This window comes from Momordica charantia (assembly GCF_013281855.1).
Source record: "Momordica charantia cultivar OHB3-1 chromosome 6 unlocalized genomic scaffold, Mcharantia_2.0 BLBB01000006.1, whole genome shotgun sequence".
In the NCBI taxonomy this organism is placed as follows: domain Eukaryota; kingdom Viridiplantae; phylum Streptophyta; class Magnoliopsida; order Cucurbitales; family Cucurbitaceae; genus Momordica; species Momordica charantia.
In genome coordinates this window covers 13,969,094-13,985,422 of record NW_028275164.1, presented here as the reverse complement: position 1 = coordinate 13,985,422, position 16,329 = coordinate 13,969,094, and the positions used below count along the sequence as shown (strand labels likewise).

The following is a 16,329-nucleotide window of genomic DNA, read 5'->3' as shown; positions in this document are numbered from 1 at the left end:
AATGTCATTATTTAATGTTGCATGACATTTTTAAGTTGTCATTATACAATTTTTCGTGATTGTTAAAACTGGCAATATTGACTATTAAAACTATCACTACAAAAGTTTTCATGACAGTTATAAATAATCGTTAAAAAAAATTCATGTCAATATTTAACTGTCATTAAATACTAGTTCATGACAATTTATAAACTCTCATCTTTAGGTATTTATTGACAGGATGACAAAAATATTTGATTGTTTTAGTGACACTTATAAATTGTAATTAAATGACTTTCCATGACATTTATTAATTGTGCTTGAAAATCTATTCATGACAAATTATAACTGTAGTGTAGTTGAAAATGTATTGATGATAATTTTTCAAATTTGTCATATTCTTCTCTTTCTTGATGCCTTAATAGATGACAATTACATAATTGTCATGAATTATGTTAATGACAGAATTTAACTGTCATTGAAGGCCAACTTTCTACTATTGCTCCCTCATTTTCTAGCTTTTAAAGTTTCTCTAACCTTGAAAGCAACTCATACACGATATATTCAGTTTGGAATCAGATTTATATATCGAAGTTGTATCTTGATTTGTATACGGTTATAATTTTACTCTGATGAAGTTAAATAATGATGTTTGTCTAATAAGACCAATCTATATTCAAGGATGTGTGTATTGATTTAGTTTTTATTTTTTATAATTTTGTTACTATTGTTTTGTTTTTGTTATTTTATAATTGCTATATTATTATTTTTTTTTTTGTATTTGTTAATATTTTTTTTATATTTAGCATTATTATGTTATTTTATTTAAAATTTTTGTGCATATGTTAATTTTAATTTAGTAATTCAAATGTCTTATAGATTCATGTTTATTATATATTGAAAAAATATCTTTAGACTATTATGATCTTTTATAATTTATAAACTTAAAAAACATGCCATAAAAAATTAATGGTAAATACTAAATTAATTAATAAAGTATAAATAGTAAATGTCAACCATAAAAATAGCATGGAATCTAAAAAGTTTATTTTTAGGACAAAAGGGAATCAAAAAAGTTAGAATATGCAAGGGTTTGTTGTTTAATTGAGGAATAGCTTAATTATGTTCATTAACAATAACTAATAATAGAATTTTAAAAATTTTGTAAATTTTCATGGTCTACTATAAATAGGTATTGTCTTGTAAATTAATGGTAAATAATAAATTAATTAATAAATTATAAATAATAAATATCAACCATAACAATGTCATGAAATTTTATTTTTTGGAGGACAAGATGAAATATAAAATGTTATAAAAGGTAAAAGGTTGTTATATTTAATTTATGAAGAGGTTAATTATTTTTACTAATAATAACTGATAATATAATTTCAGAAGTTTTAGAATTCTAAAAGATTTGTAATTTTTCGTCATCTATTAATATAAATAGGCATTTTTTTCTATCATTTTTCAGCAACTAAGAGTCAAGACATACATACTAAATTAAAGTCGACAGAAAACTTATACATTAAAGCTACCTTCTTTACTATTTTTTATTTTTGTTACTCTTGTTTTTATTTTTTTTATTATGTAATTTCTATATTATTGTGTTTTTTATTTCCTAATATTTTTTTATAACTTGTATTATTAGTTTTTTATTTAAAATGTTTGTGCATGTTTTAATTTTAATTTGGCAATTCAAATTGTATAAGAAATTTAGTATCTTTGTTAAAATATTTTCTCATATTTTTTTAGTAACAATAATTCAAATATATTAACTTAATTATTTTTTTAATAAAATTATATAATATTTGAAGTAAGTATTAGATAAAAATATTTATCTAAAAAATAAATATTAAAAAGAAAAAACAAAAAATATGAGTTCATACAAATTTCTTATCAAGTGGCATAAAATTTATAATTTCCAATATAATGATTTTCCTTTTCTTTTAAAAGTTAAGGAAAATATATATATTTTTAACCATAAAATATAACTATGATTTTATAATAATAATATAAATAATTAAAAATTTTGTGAATGAAAATAAGATGAATTAACTTTAATTGTTTATAAAATTATTAAATTGTATCATATTAGATACATAAATGTGCATGACACAGGTAACAAACTAGTAATTATAAAGGTCTTCAAAATAATTTAAAATAAAAAAAAAATATATAACGAGTTTTATGGAGGTATAGGAGTGAACATATATCAAGTTTTAATTAACTTCTACTCTTTCTATTGAGGTGAAAGGCTGAAACCCCATAGTTGAGTAACCAGAGAAATGACACCAGCATAACCACTAATCATATCCATTGCTTACATAAATTAAATTATTATATTATAAAATGGGATTAATTTGGTCCTGTGTCATAAGTAGAATAATTCAAAATTGAAAGTTAAAGATAAGTCCCTTTCCATGGCATCAATTTGAGATAAAAATAAAAAGAACCACAAAATAGTATTTTCTTATCTTCTTTTTATCTTCTCATCATTTCTATCGGTCCTCTTCAATCACTTGAAATTTTTATTCAAAGAAAAGTAGCCAAGTCAACCGCTTACATAGTTCAAAGTTCTCCAGAATTTATGGGCGATTATTTATTCCATCCTTAAATAAAAATATTGTATTTTTAGGAACTTGCATATTTCAACGGTTACTTATGAGAGGGAAAAATACCAACTTACCACACACTAGAATAAAGAAAGATCATTTCACATGACATTTTTCTAAGTAACATTGAAAATGCGCAATGGTTGAGCTATTAGCCCAATTAAGGTTAATCTAAATAGCTCGTATGATGATTCATAGCCTTAAACAGGTTAATGCAGAGGTATCTCGCACAACCGTTATAACCATACTGCAACTTAATTTTAAAATGGTATAATTGTCCCTAATGGATAACTTAGGTGACTTGGGGCTTCAAGGAATATCTTTTAGGTCTTGGGTTCAAGTCACATAAAACTAAACTCCGCCAAGCAATTACCCTATTTGGCAACAGGGATGAGTCTTACCGCTTACTGGGCCAAGACTAGCTTTTTCTCACTTATCGAGTGTCCCCCAATACTGTAGGATGCCACCCGAGCATCGAGATGTTATCGGGCTTCGCTGCTCACTTGGACACGCATACCGAGAACTGACCCATGGACTTGTATTTATGATCTTGCGCCCTTACCTTGTCGTTTGAGCATACCGTACTACATAACGGCCCCTATGTGCAACCTCCAGCCCATGAGACGAGGCGCAATGCCGACACCCCCCTGCCACCCGACACTGTCCTTGAGATTTCCATTCTCGAAACAAGACGCCCAAGACCTTGGTCCTGCAACGCTCGCTCACGCCATGACACACACATGTGCCATGAGGTAGCTCACTTCGGCCATAGGGCCCAGGGGTGGTGGAGAGCTGACACCATGCCTCTCCCTATAGTACATTCAAAGACAATCTTGGTTTGGTAGGTGTGTACGTGCAAAGTGGCAAGGAGTCACTCGCCAATGTAGAGTGCACGTCTGAACTCTGATCGATACGAAACTTGGCGTGCTAGCATATCTTGATATGCATCTAACACTAAAGTCGCTTGTCCAAGCTCTCGATGGAACCCCGACTTCTAGGGTAATGGCTTGGGGCCCCAATTGGCCCCCGCTGAGCTTGTCACCGACACTACTGACATTTCCTTCGCCTTGCATTCTGCGTACGCCTTCTCTAGGCATTCTTGTACACATATTTTGGATGTGATAGGTGATGCATCATTCTCCTTGGTTGCATCACGACTTCTCTCTCGGTCCTCAACATGACCTGATGGTGACATATGCATGTCGCTTACGCTTGCACACTTGGTGATGGTCTCAACCCACTTTCTTATAGTAGGGTTGAGACATTCTCCCCCACTTAATCAGTTATCGTTCTCGATGACATATTCCTGGGGGACAATCCACATATAGCTCATGTGATTGTGACACTCTCTCCCGCTTAAACTCGTCATCGCTTTCAATGACGTCTTCTTCAGACTGGTTAACTGACACAACCCTTTCTCAGTGTTGCAGCAAAACATCAACTTGGCACAATGCTCGTGAAATAGTATCTTATCGTAGACGTTCTTGCACCCTGCTTTCAAACTTGGCCAAAGACATGTTTCAGAAACACAATACTAAACTTGAGCACACTTTGGCTCTTGCTTCAAGTTCCCTTGGCTTCAACTCTTAAGTTCTCTGAATAATTGACACTTTGCTGAGGCAGCTAACACTTTACTCTGAGGCTTGCTTCAAGTTGACCCTACCCTTCAGCCAACGTCTATTCAGGCCACCTGTTGTGGCAGATTAGCTGCAATATCGCTTCTCGCTGGCTTCTTCGCTCTTTTGACTTGCCAGGCTAACACTCCTTTTACTCAAGCTAAATATGGCCTCTAGCAACTTTTCACTTGAGAAGCCGCCCGTTTAGGAAACGTCATGCAACCCGGCTCATTTTCTGAAGCACACCTGCAAGCACACATTACCTTTAATGGAACGAGTCAAGGGACACACGTGCTCACGGCTTTTGGAGCACCTTGATTGGGCAAGTAACCCATGTGTACGGTTACTTTCCTCCTGCTTGACTGGCTTTGACTAGCCAGAGTGCCCAACTCTCGGACAGTTCTTTTTGCTTGCACAACTTTGCACTTTGTCGGCGAATGTCTCTCTGACCTCGACGAATCTGCTTGTAGTCACTGACACTGTCTCTCTTAGGCGATTACTCTTTCGAAGGTAGGCATTGCCTCGTCACTAGAAATGGATATTTAATGACGCACATTTAATAACAGACGTGTAAGCTACTATGCAAGTTGTATAGATGTCGGATGTTGGTTCGATTTATGTTACCAATTCTTATACGTGCAAGTATACACAATCATCGCAGCAAATAATAAAAAGTTCGAATTCGCAGAGGCTAAGTACCAAACACTCAATAATCACCCAAGAAATCATTGCATTAAACTAAACAATTTTCTTCTAGTACACATGTTGAAATAAAAGTCAATGCAGGGGTTTTAGATAGATTGTGTAAACAAACTTAATAGTCAACAAAAATAACAAACATGAACAATAAATGAATAACTTCTTCTAACCTGAGGGCGTAAGAGGGGGCATTGCTACCTCAGGGTCAACAGCAACATGAACCCCATCTACTATTTCCTCGATCCTCGCATTCGGCGGAATAGGTTGACGCATATTCGGGTTGGGTGGATTCATATTTACTTCAGCTTGGGTTCTTCTTTGTTCTCATCGATTTTTATGGATAGTTTGTTCTATCTTGTGATCGATAATGTATTCCAAGCTCTCAAAATCGTTCATGCACCTACAACCACACAAAAATGCGAGAAAAAGAAAACTCGATTAAGCAGCGTATCTACAAACACTATTGTTTAGAATAAAATCACTAAAGTCCCCGGCAACGGTGCCAAAAACTTGTTACGTCCACACAAACGTGTTGACAACACATGCAAGTATACACAAAATGTCGATCGCAGTACGCAACGAGGTCGAATCCACAGGGACTTTGGATAATATTTTAAACAGCGTTCACAGATACCAAAAGCATAAAATAACGAAATATAAAAGTTGTTTCGGGACGTGAATGAGTGTATGTAAAATAAATAAGCAGTAAATAAAACACCAGAGCAGACACACTTTGCAAAGCTGAACACAAGCAGAAAAATCAGCACAGAAGACGAAAATGGGGAGAATACCGATATGAGAGAGTGAGGGAGACTCACATGCATTCACAGCCTATTAACCTACCCTCTAATTAACAAATGCTTGTTAATGCCCAGCTCGACATGGTTCCCTTCCGAAACATCCGAACATGAAAACCCACAACTTCCGTTGCTAAGTTCCGAAACAGTAAAACCAGCTTTAGGCAAGATTAAGGGATCTCATTCCTGATAATCTACAAATTACTATAGAAAAGTAGTAATCCCAAATGAAGCAAGTCATCAACCATAAGCCCTTCCAGGTCAATAGAGACGCTAGAAACACGACATGGCGCCCAACAATGTCACGCAAGATTGAAGAAATACAAACAACTTCATTTAAAAACAAGTAAAGTAGTGAGAGGTTCAGTTTACAACAGTTACAACATGAGAGACTCCCCCGAAATGAGGTTTAGCTCATAAATGAAGAAGAAAATAAAACGGGTAGAAGAAGGAAACAACCCATCTTAGGGAGAAAGTAGAAAACGAAAAAGAAGTTGTCAGTTGGAAATTGCAGTGGAATATCCTCTTCTGTTGTCAGCTTGCTCCCCCAAAAAATGGCGAGAATCGCTCCTCTTATCTTTTCAGCTCTCAAAATCATGCTCCTCTCGGGATCTGTGTGTGGCGGTTAGGGCAACACGCCCCTTTTATATCAGGCTCCAAATTTAGGGCACCCAGCTGAAAGTTGTACGGACACAGTAAATGTCGTGTCTTGGCTGTTACTGCAACGTGAATCCATGCTCTAGCTCTGCTTCGCTCCAGCATTTATCTACTGTGCCTCGAAATTATCTTGCGCACTCTTCTCTGGGTTTTTGCACTTCCTTTATGCTTAGTCTTTTGCTTCCAAACCTGTGCATTTACACCAGAAATAAGAGCATTTAGTGCAATATTTAGCTACAACATTCAAGACCTGGGGCTTTTAGCTCGGATTTCATTTTATACTCTTTTCTATGCTAATTGCGCACCAAAACCATCACACTTTGAATATTCCTTTTATAAAACTACCCAAATGAATACTAGAATAACTCTCTTTTAGAGAGTTATCACACCCCCAAACTTAAAATCTTGCTTGTCCCCAAGCAAGAACATACATTTTTTCCCTTTTCACCAATGAAGAGTGTTAGAAACTCGCACTTCAAGCAACCTGCCATAGGTCTCAAACCTTCATTTTAATCAAGAATGCATAGAAATTACATATTCTGCTAAGTGCTTCAGCTGGAGCATAAAAATGAAAGAAGCTCAAGTTTGTTGACACTCTAGAAGACGCTATTTTCTGCCTAACTCTAGCTTCCTTCTACTTCCCAGCCTCAAGCTTAACTTCTCTTAGAGATTTATTTCTCAAGCCCCTTTCTCTAACCTAAACTTTTAAACTTTGCACTACCAACTTGGGCTTTTAACCATGGGCTACTAGCACTTCCTAATCTTGCAGCCTCTTTATGCTCTGGATGTGATGACTTTTTTATTTGTTTTTTGAATTGGGGTGAATTACAGGATTAGAAAGATTCATGGTTCTATACAATTACTGCTAAAGATGTAAGAACTGAAGGTTCACGCCCCCAAAACTTAAAAGTTGCATTGTCCTCAATGTGGCTAAGGACATCTAGAATGTAAAGCTCTAACATACCCTCAAACTTAAAGCGAATGTAAAATGAGAAATACAAGGATGTTCGCTATCAAAATATATACATGAGTGCGGAGGGCTAATGCTAACAACTACGGGGATCTAAAAGAAGATGTCCATGCTAGCTATACAAAGATAAGGGTTGGCTTTGGATAGAGAACCATTGAAATTTCTGTCTAGGGTAGGCGCTACCTGGGGCCAGTACTATGAAAGGGATGCTAGGGCATTGGCAGACAAACATGAATCAGAGGATGAACAAAAGAGAGCTAACGACATTAAAATGCTCCAGCATCAACAGGGAAAACTGCGCGTGCAGGAGGCTCTAGCCTCCAAACTATATACACCAGGCTGGGCAACAAGCAGATGTTGAGAACACAAGAATGCTAACAACCACTCAATTGATTTCAACAAAATGGGGGGGGGGGGTCACATATTGATTAAAAATAAGAACTACTTTGATGAAAACTTAAAAACATAATTGAAATGCAGAAAGCAATAAATTGCGGAATTTAAATGCTAACTAGAAACATAAAAGACAATGGGGAGGGTTGATTCGCTCTCTTCTAAGCTCTTGTCTTCCTCTGAAGAGTCGCCCGTGGGCTGATCTTCCTCTTCAGAGATGCGGGATTGCTCCAGCATCTTCAATACAGCAGGGGGGCAGTAGATGTCGAAGGGGCCGCCGCTTTCAATCGCTCCAGCGCTTCCATGATTCCCGCATCTCGCTTCTTTGCTTGAATAGCAAAGCCTGATTGCGCTTCCTCCATACGCGTGAACTGCTTCTGGAGTTTTCCGAGTTGAGCCATCATTTGACTGATGGCTGTAGTAGGCACTACTCCACGACGCGTAGGGTCCTGCAGCATTAGACGCTCCAGCGTATGCTTGTCGATCACCAATTTGTCTTTAATGGGCTCCTTGTCATAAAAAACGGGGACATCTCTACGGAGGCAGAGCTTGGTGATGAGGCTTGGGAAAAATTAATGGCCGGATCTTTTTGCTGCACAATGGGCGATCTCCCAGTGAATGAGTTGGCCAACGTCAATAGAACGCCCCTCCAGAATGCAAGCCAACAGAAGGACCTTGTCCTTTGTAACAGATGAATCATGCGTTGTTGGCATGATTCGGCTCTTAACAAAGTAGAGCCAAATGTTTGCTTCAGTAGTGAGCTGACCAGATTTTAAGGAGCGGGCGCCTTTTTCTGTGATCTGCCACGATGCGCCTTCTATCCCTATTAATTGGAGGGCATGGTCAAGCTCTTTGATTGAGGGTTGCTAGATAAGCTGATTAAAGTCGGCCTGCGGGTTGCTCGGGAGCTTGAGGACCTTGTTGATTCGCTCGGGCATCCAGTCTACTTCGACCCCTCGCACCACTATGCGTCTCACTCTGTTTGGATCATGGTTGGCGTAAAACTCCCGCACCAGCTCTAGTAGCACCGGCGTAAGGGGAGCACAAAAATGCTCCCACTTCTGCTTTGCTGCTCCCTCTTTGACAATCTGGGGCATATCGGCCGCTACAAAGCCCTTCTCATAGTTGAGATCTCTACTCTTAATGGCTTTGTAGCTAGCCTTGGCTGTGGGGTCCACGAACCTCTGGAAGGACGTCTGGGCAGCAGGTATGACGTTGATACACTTTGCTGAACTCGGTGTTTGTGGTACCTGCAAAACAGAGGAGCCGCTAATGCACCGTTTCCCCTCAGATGAGGAAACGGTCTTTACCAATTTCGATTTAGATGGTGGTGGTGGTTTTAGGGCTTTGGGCTTTTGGTCGGGCTAGGGTTGGGCAATGAAGGGGACAGGCATTTTGTCTTTCGAGTTCGGGAGGTGGGGCCGTCGGTGGGTGTTGGCTTGAGGAGCACCTGAGGGTGGATTTCCTCAACCACTATCGGGGTATAGGAAGCAGTGATGGTTGTAGGGTTATCTGGAGGTTGGAGGACGGGCGATTGGGTGGGTGGTTGGGTGTTGGTTGGTGGTGGGGTGCTGGCGATTGAGAGGGAGGCCATGGGAGCGGCGGGGTTGAGGGGTGGGTTCTTTGTAGCGGGGGAAGAGGGTTGTGCTTCAGGCGGGGTGAACGGGAGAGAAATGACAAGGCTGGGATACTCACTTGAGGACTGGAGAGAGGCGGATGCGGTGGTAGGAGCTCTGGCCCTTCTTGGGTGTTTTCTGAACTCTCCGGCATTTGCTAGGCTGAGCTTCTTTCTGCTGAAGCGTCTGGCGGCGGAATCACCGTAATAGCTTCGCGGAACTTACCGTTCGACTTTTCACCGGCGGAGACCTAGAGTGCGGCAGCTTTCTTTCGATTAACTTTATGCTTAATGCGAGGCATGACTGCTACTAGGGTTTCTGAGAAAAGGGTGAGGAAGTTTGGGATTCTTATGAGGGAGGGAAAAGACGGTTTTGGGCGAAGTGAGGGAAGGTGGTGGGGAATCGTGGCCTTTAAAAAGAAACGAAAAAAACGGAATTTGAATTCACCCAAAAAATCCCAATTCAAAATTTCCGTCCCAAATCAAAATAGATTTTCCGAAATTGTCATAATTAATTTTCCTTCCCCATATATTGGAAACGACAAACCTCTCTCTTCTAATGGTGTAGTTTCCTTAATTAGCCCCTCTACACGCCTGCCACACGGCCGCACTACCACCTACTCTCTCCCTGTGCCATCGACAGCTCTTCGTTACTGCTGCAACCATCCTTTAATTACCGACTGCTCATATTGACTTCAACCTTATCCCTAAACCTAAAAAAAAATATAAAATTAAATTATGAATATGAAATGAGAAAAACTTAAACTATGCAAAGCGGAATTAACATTGCGGGAGCATGACAAGGATTTAGTATTGACTTCTGCTCCTTTATTCCTCTGTTGAATTTCTTCAGTCTGTCGCGAAATGGTGGGCTCCAGCATCGCGCACCACGCTTCATCCATAAAAATGCTCCAGCCTTTGGCCGTTTACCATAAATTCCCTTCTTTAGTCCATCTCTTGCACTCTGATGGCTCCATGAGGGTACACATGTGATACTAAAAACGGTTCAGACCATCTCGATTTGAGCTTCCCTGGGAAAAGTTTTAGCCGTGAGTTGTATAGCAAAACTTCCCGTCCTTTTTCGAATTGTCGTGGTTGGATTCCTGCATCGTGCCATCTCTTTGTTTTCTCCTTATATATTTTGGCATTTTCATACGCATCTCTCCAAAAACTCTTCCAACTCTAGTAATTGCAAACGCCTCACTTCTCCTGTTGCGGCATAATCCAGATTCAGCTTCTTTATGGTCCAGAATGCCTTATGCTCCAACTCTAGGGGCAGGTGACATGGTTTTTCAAAACCAATTTGTACGGAGATGTTCCCAAAGGTGTTTTGAATGCAGTGCGATAGACCCATAAGGCATCATCCAACTTCATTGACCAGTCTTTTTTATTTGTGCTCACAACCTTCTCTAAGATGCATTTGATTTCCCTGTTGGATACTTCAACTTGCCCATTCGTTTGGGGATGGTAAGCTGTAGACACTTTATGCCTGATATTGTACTTATCAAGGATAGAGGCTATAGCTTTGTTGATGAAGTGGGAGCCTTTGTCACTGATCATAGCTCTAGGGGTGCCGAACCTTGTAAATATATGCTTGTGTAAAAATTTGGCGACCACTTTGGCGTCACTGCTGGTACATGCCACTGCCTCGACCCATTTGGATACATAGTCGACTGCTAACATAATGAACAAGTGTCCATTTGACGGAGGGAAGGGCCCCATGAAATCCATGCCCCAGGCATGGAAGAGCTCCACCTCTAAAATGTATGTGAAAGGCATTTCCGATCTCTTGGAGATGTTTCCAACCCTCTGGCTTTCGTTACAGTACTGTACCAATGCGTAAGCATCTTGAAAATATTCAGCCAGAAGTACCCACTCTGGAAAACTTTTGCCGCTGTCCACTGTCCTCCAAAGTGTCTTCATATGGTGCAGAATGGCATTTGGTTAGCACCTGCTGTGCTTCAGCATTGACAACGCATCTTCTGATCATTTTGTCTTGACATACTTTATAGAGAAATGGGTCGTCCCACAGATAAAATTTGCTCTCATGCAGAAACTTCTTGAGCTGTTGCTTGTTTATGTTGGCTGGCAATATTCCACTGGCTATGTAGTTAGCTAGATCGACAAATCATGGCCATTCTTCCTCATTCAGGGCTTCAATCACCAATACTTGCTCATCTGGAAATGTTCCTCGAATCCCTGATTCGTCCCTTGAGGATCCTAGGCCCGTCAATTTGGATAAGTGGTCCGCAACTAAATTTTATGTTCCCTTCTTGTCCTTGATTTCTATGTCGAACTCTTGTAACAGCAAAATCCAGCGAATTAACCTTGGCTTAGCGTCCTTCTTGGTGAGCATATATTTTTAACACTGCATGATCTGTATAGACAGTCACTTTGGATCCTACTAGATATGCTCTGAACTTCTCAAAGGCGAACACCACTGCTAATAGCTCTTTTTTGTGGTGGTGTAGTTGATCTGCGCCTTTATCAAAGTTTTGTTGGCGAAATATATCGGATGCAGCAGCTTTTCTTTGCGTTGAGCAAGGACTGCTCCCACAGCATAGTTGCTGGCATCACACATGAGTTCGAAGGGCTTTGTCCAATATGGTGTTGTTATTATTGGAGCGTGGGTGAGAGCATGTTTAAGTGTTTCGAACGCATGGAAACAGTCAGATGTGAAGTTAAATTCCTTGTCATTTCCAAGTAAAGAACATAGAGGTTTAGAGATTTTCGAAAAATCCTTTATAAATCTGTGATAAAAACCGACATGTCCCAGGAAGCTTCGGATGCCCTTGACATTCACAAGTGGGGGCAGTTTCTCTATTGCTTCATCTTCGCCTTGTCTACTTCTATGCCCTCGCTGGAGACTCTGAGCCCTAGCACAATTCCCTTCTGCACCATGAAATGACATTTCTCCTAATTTAATACCAGGTTAGTCTCTTCGCATCTTTGCAGTAGCTTGTTCAGATTATCCAGGCACTCGACAAATGACTTTCCGAAGATTGAAAAGTCATCGATGAACACCTCAACCACTGATTCTAGCAAGTCTGAAAAGATGGCCATCATGCAACTTTGAAACGATGTGGGGCATTGTAGAGCCCAAAAGGGCACTCGTCTGAAAGCGAACATTCTGTAACGACAGGTGAATGTCGTCTTTTGCTAATCTTGCGGGGCTATCGTAATCTGGATATATCCGCTGTACCTGTCTAGAAAGCAATACTATTTCTGGCCTGCAAGTCCGTCTAGCATCTGATCGATGAAGGGAAGAGGAAAATGATCTTTCTTGGTGGCTTTATTCAGTTTGCGGTAGTCCATACATATACGCCATCCTGTCACTGTCCTTATGGGTATCAACTCATTCTTCGCATTCTCCACCACAGTCATGCCCCCTTTCTTAGGCACACACTGCACTGGGCTTGGTATGCAAACATGCAGTTGCTTCAGCACATCTAGCTTGGCAATGCTCCATAAGGTAAGCTCTTCAAATCGGTTGCTAACTGTCCTACTTGCAGTTCTAGATTTCTTAGTGATGCGGCTTGGCTTTGCACAGTAGCATCGCTATTGGCCATATATTGCTTCATCGACTTTTCCAATGACGCAATTGTTCCTTCTGCGGGCTTCTGTGCTGCTACCTGACCTTGATTCGCAAATCCTGGGGTATATTTCCCTTTCGGCTGGTACGCTGAACCATTGGAGGTGCCAACATTATTTCCTCCCTGATTACCACTCCAACTGAAATTGGGTTGATTTCTCCAGCCGGGGTTATATGTGTTGGAATATGTGTTGTTTCTATTGTTCTGTAGATTCCCTAGATAGTAAACCGACTCTGGATTGCCAGGGCAATTGTTATAATGATGATCTCCCTCGAAGAATAAGCAAGAAATCTCCTGGATGTGGCCGACGTTTACCTTACCAGTTGATGTTCCCACTGTGCTCTATTGTGTCATGCTTCTCATCACTAAATCTGTCAAATTTTCAATTTTCGAGTTCAAATCAGAGTATGATTCAGATTCATTAAGTCCCTTACCTCCTTTACCTTGAATGACTCTAGGGTCTGACCATGAATGATTGTTCGATGATATCCTCTCCAAGATATTGCAAGCTTCAGCATAAGGTTTTGCTAGCAATGTGTCATTTGTTGGGGCATCAATGACCAAACGTGTAGTGTCATCCAATCCATTGTAGTATGTTTCAATCTAGATACACCTTCGGATTCCATGGTGAGGGAATTTCTGAAGCAATCGCTTGAAACGCTCCCACGACTCACTTACTGACTCTCCCAACAAATTGCTGAAAGTTATTAATATCGCTTCTGTACTTAGCGTTCTTGCTAGCTGGGAAGTACTTCATCAAGAATTTGAAGGGACGAGAATCCCGGAGCGGAAGCGAACCGTGGTTCGTGATATTTGGGAAACAAAATCAATTTGCAAACAAGGAAAATACAGAGGAAAACCATTACCTTTAAAGAACTTTTCTTCCACGGTTTCCACCCGAACAGCACCACCGAGTCTTCCTTGCTATCCTCTTGGGTTTCGAGAACACGCTTGTGGGAGCGTTTTGTTTGGAATGTCAGGGAGAGTTGAGGGAGAGAGCTTGATTGAGAGAAATCACAGAAGTTCTTCGTTGAGGCCTTTTTTCTGTTGCAGAACACTTCTGCAAAAAAACTGATATGACGTGGGGATAACTCCCCACGTCATAACTGCCCCCACTCCCCTACAATTAAGTAGGGGAGTGTTAATATTAATATTATTATTAATATTAATATTAATAATTAATATATATATATAATATATATAATTAATTAATTAATCATATTAATTAATAAATGTTAATTAATTATTAATCTAATTAATAATTAATTAATATGTATATATATCAAATAAATAATTAACCCTTGATTATTTATCACATCAATAGAATCATATTCTATTGCATTTCTCTCGTATAACCTATAGTTCTAATGTACATCTTATGCACATTATTTTTAACCTATAGTCTTAATATGAATCTTATTCATATTAATTTTATTTGAATCTCATTCAAATAATTTCTCTCATAATATATAGTTTTAATTTAGGATTAACTATATATTATAATGTATCAATATACATATAATCCCTTAAGAAATTTGAACAGTTCAAATTCTTCCAAAACTTGATCCTCGTTTTACTCGTTATGAACTAGCAAGGGGACCTAATGGACCTACAGATCCGAAGCTCCAACGATACGAGATTAATCGGTCAAACTCATTTACCGAGTTAATCAACATTCGTTAACTACGGGTCATTCCACTAAAGACCCGCAGTTGCACTATTCTCACTGTAGAATATTTTCGTGTCCACGGATATACGACCATTAATGACAAGTCAATCCTTCACGAGTGCTCGTAACTCAAGTTGGGTCAAATTACCGTTTTACCCTTGAGTTACATCTTACTCCTTAAATACCACTGCTCCTCTAATGAACAACCCGATTATGGTCCGACCAATAACTCGAAGTCCCTCTCAGGCAAATGAGAGGGTGGGGCCCCTTGTTCAAGTCCTGGAGTCAGCATTTAAGAGAACACTCATCTACTTCTCTAAAGTCGGGGATGAGTGAATTCCATCTTGTGAAGTTATGTTCTCAGCTCCCCACTCAGTCTCGTCCCCAAAATGTTTGGAAGATTGAGTCGACAACTCGGGCCACTCTCACCCATACAGATCAAAGGACGAGCCCTCACGGGCAGTAGTCTATAACTCACTCAGGATTGAGAATGAGTTGTCTGGTCATCCTAAGAAACAGTAATCTATTAGTTAACGGTGTTACATCTAAAGATTGGCTATTTCGTGGTCCGGTCTTATACAAACTCATTGTATAGGATACCCCCACTCGCATGTCTCCACACGAATGACCTGGATCGAGTCGTTTGTAGCCTTTACCGAGTGGGCCGTATCCATAGTGTTGCCAGGATAAGGTACCCAGCCTTATCCGTATACTATAGACTCTTTAGGTTATTCACGGGACATTATCCACTTGTATATCAGGGTATATCAAATATTTACCTCGTATATAAGGGGTATATAAAATATATACCCAGTATATCAAATATATACCCAGTACATATACTGTCCCGCTTACACTAAAATAACCTCGAATGTTAGTTTATTGGATTTTGGACAATGAAATGCTATGAATTCAACAACAAATTTATTGAATAAAACTTTATTGAATATACATTTGTTTTTACAAAATACAAACTACGAGTTTAGGGTAACACACCCAACAAACTCCCACTTGAACTAAACTCGAGTGGAGTGTACATTATCATAAAGCAAAGGGAAAATACAATAAACTAGGGCATGCACTATACCCATTACATTTCTCCCACTTGCCCTAGACTAATCGTACAATGCTCGTAGACCTAGACTTTCTAGATGGCCCTCAAACACTTTAGCCGTGAGTGCCTTCGTAAAAGGATCAGCAATATTGTGCTCCGAAGCAATCTTTGTGACGATCACATCTCCTCGTTGCACTATCTCCCGTATAAGGTGGTACTTCCTTTTGATGTGTTTGCCTCTCTTGTGGCTTCGAGGTTCTTTAGAATTTGCCACAGCACCACTGTTATCACAATAAAGTGAGATGCGCACTGTTATCATAAGATTTGTTCGCAGTATCGAACCTTATGTTCTAAGATCGAGATGCTTGTTTTAGTCCATATATAGACCGTTTAAGCTTGCAAACTTCTTGCTCTTGACCTTGAGCTATGAACCCTTCGGGTTGAGACATATAAATACTTTCTTCAAGATTGTCATTCAGAAAAGCAGCCTTGACGTCCATTTGCCATATCTCATAGTCATAATATGTGGCAATGGACAAAAGTATTCTAATGGACTTAAGCATAGCTACAGGGGAGAAGGTTTCTTCATAGTCCACCCCTTCCCTTTGTGTGTAGCCTTTTGCCACAAGTCTCACCTTAAAAGTCTGTACTTTTCCTTCGGCGTCTCATTTT

The 16,329-nt window shown here is 39.5% G+C and overlaps 1 non-coding gene and 1 pseudogene across 1 annotated transcript; one reads left to right on the top strand and one right to left on the bottom strand.

Annotated features, from left to right (window-relative positions):
* Positions 1 to 11,697, bottom strand: part of LOC148210734 (uncharacterized) — a 57,936-nt pseudogene extending 46,239 nt beyond the window's left edge.
* A 1,856-nt stretch (positions 11,698 to 13,553) lies between these two features.
* On the top strand, positions 13,554 to 13,660 carry LOC148210733 (small nucleolar RNA R71). Its single transcript, XR_015792038.1, has one exon. It is a non-coding gene; the product is annotated as a small nucleolar RNA R71 (small nucleolar RNA).
* The last annotated feature ends 2,669 nt before the right edge of the window (positions 13,661 to 16,329 follow it).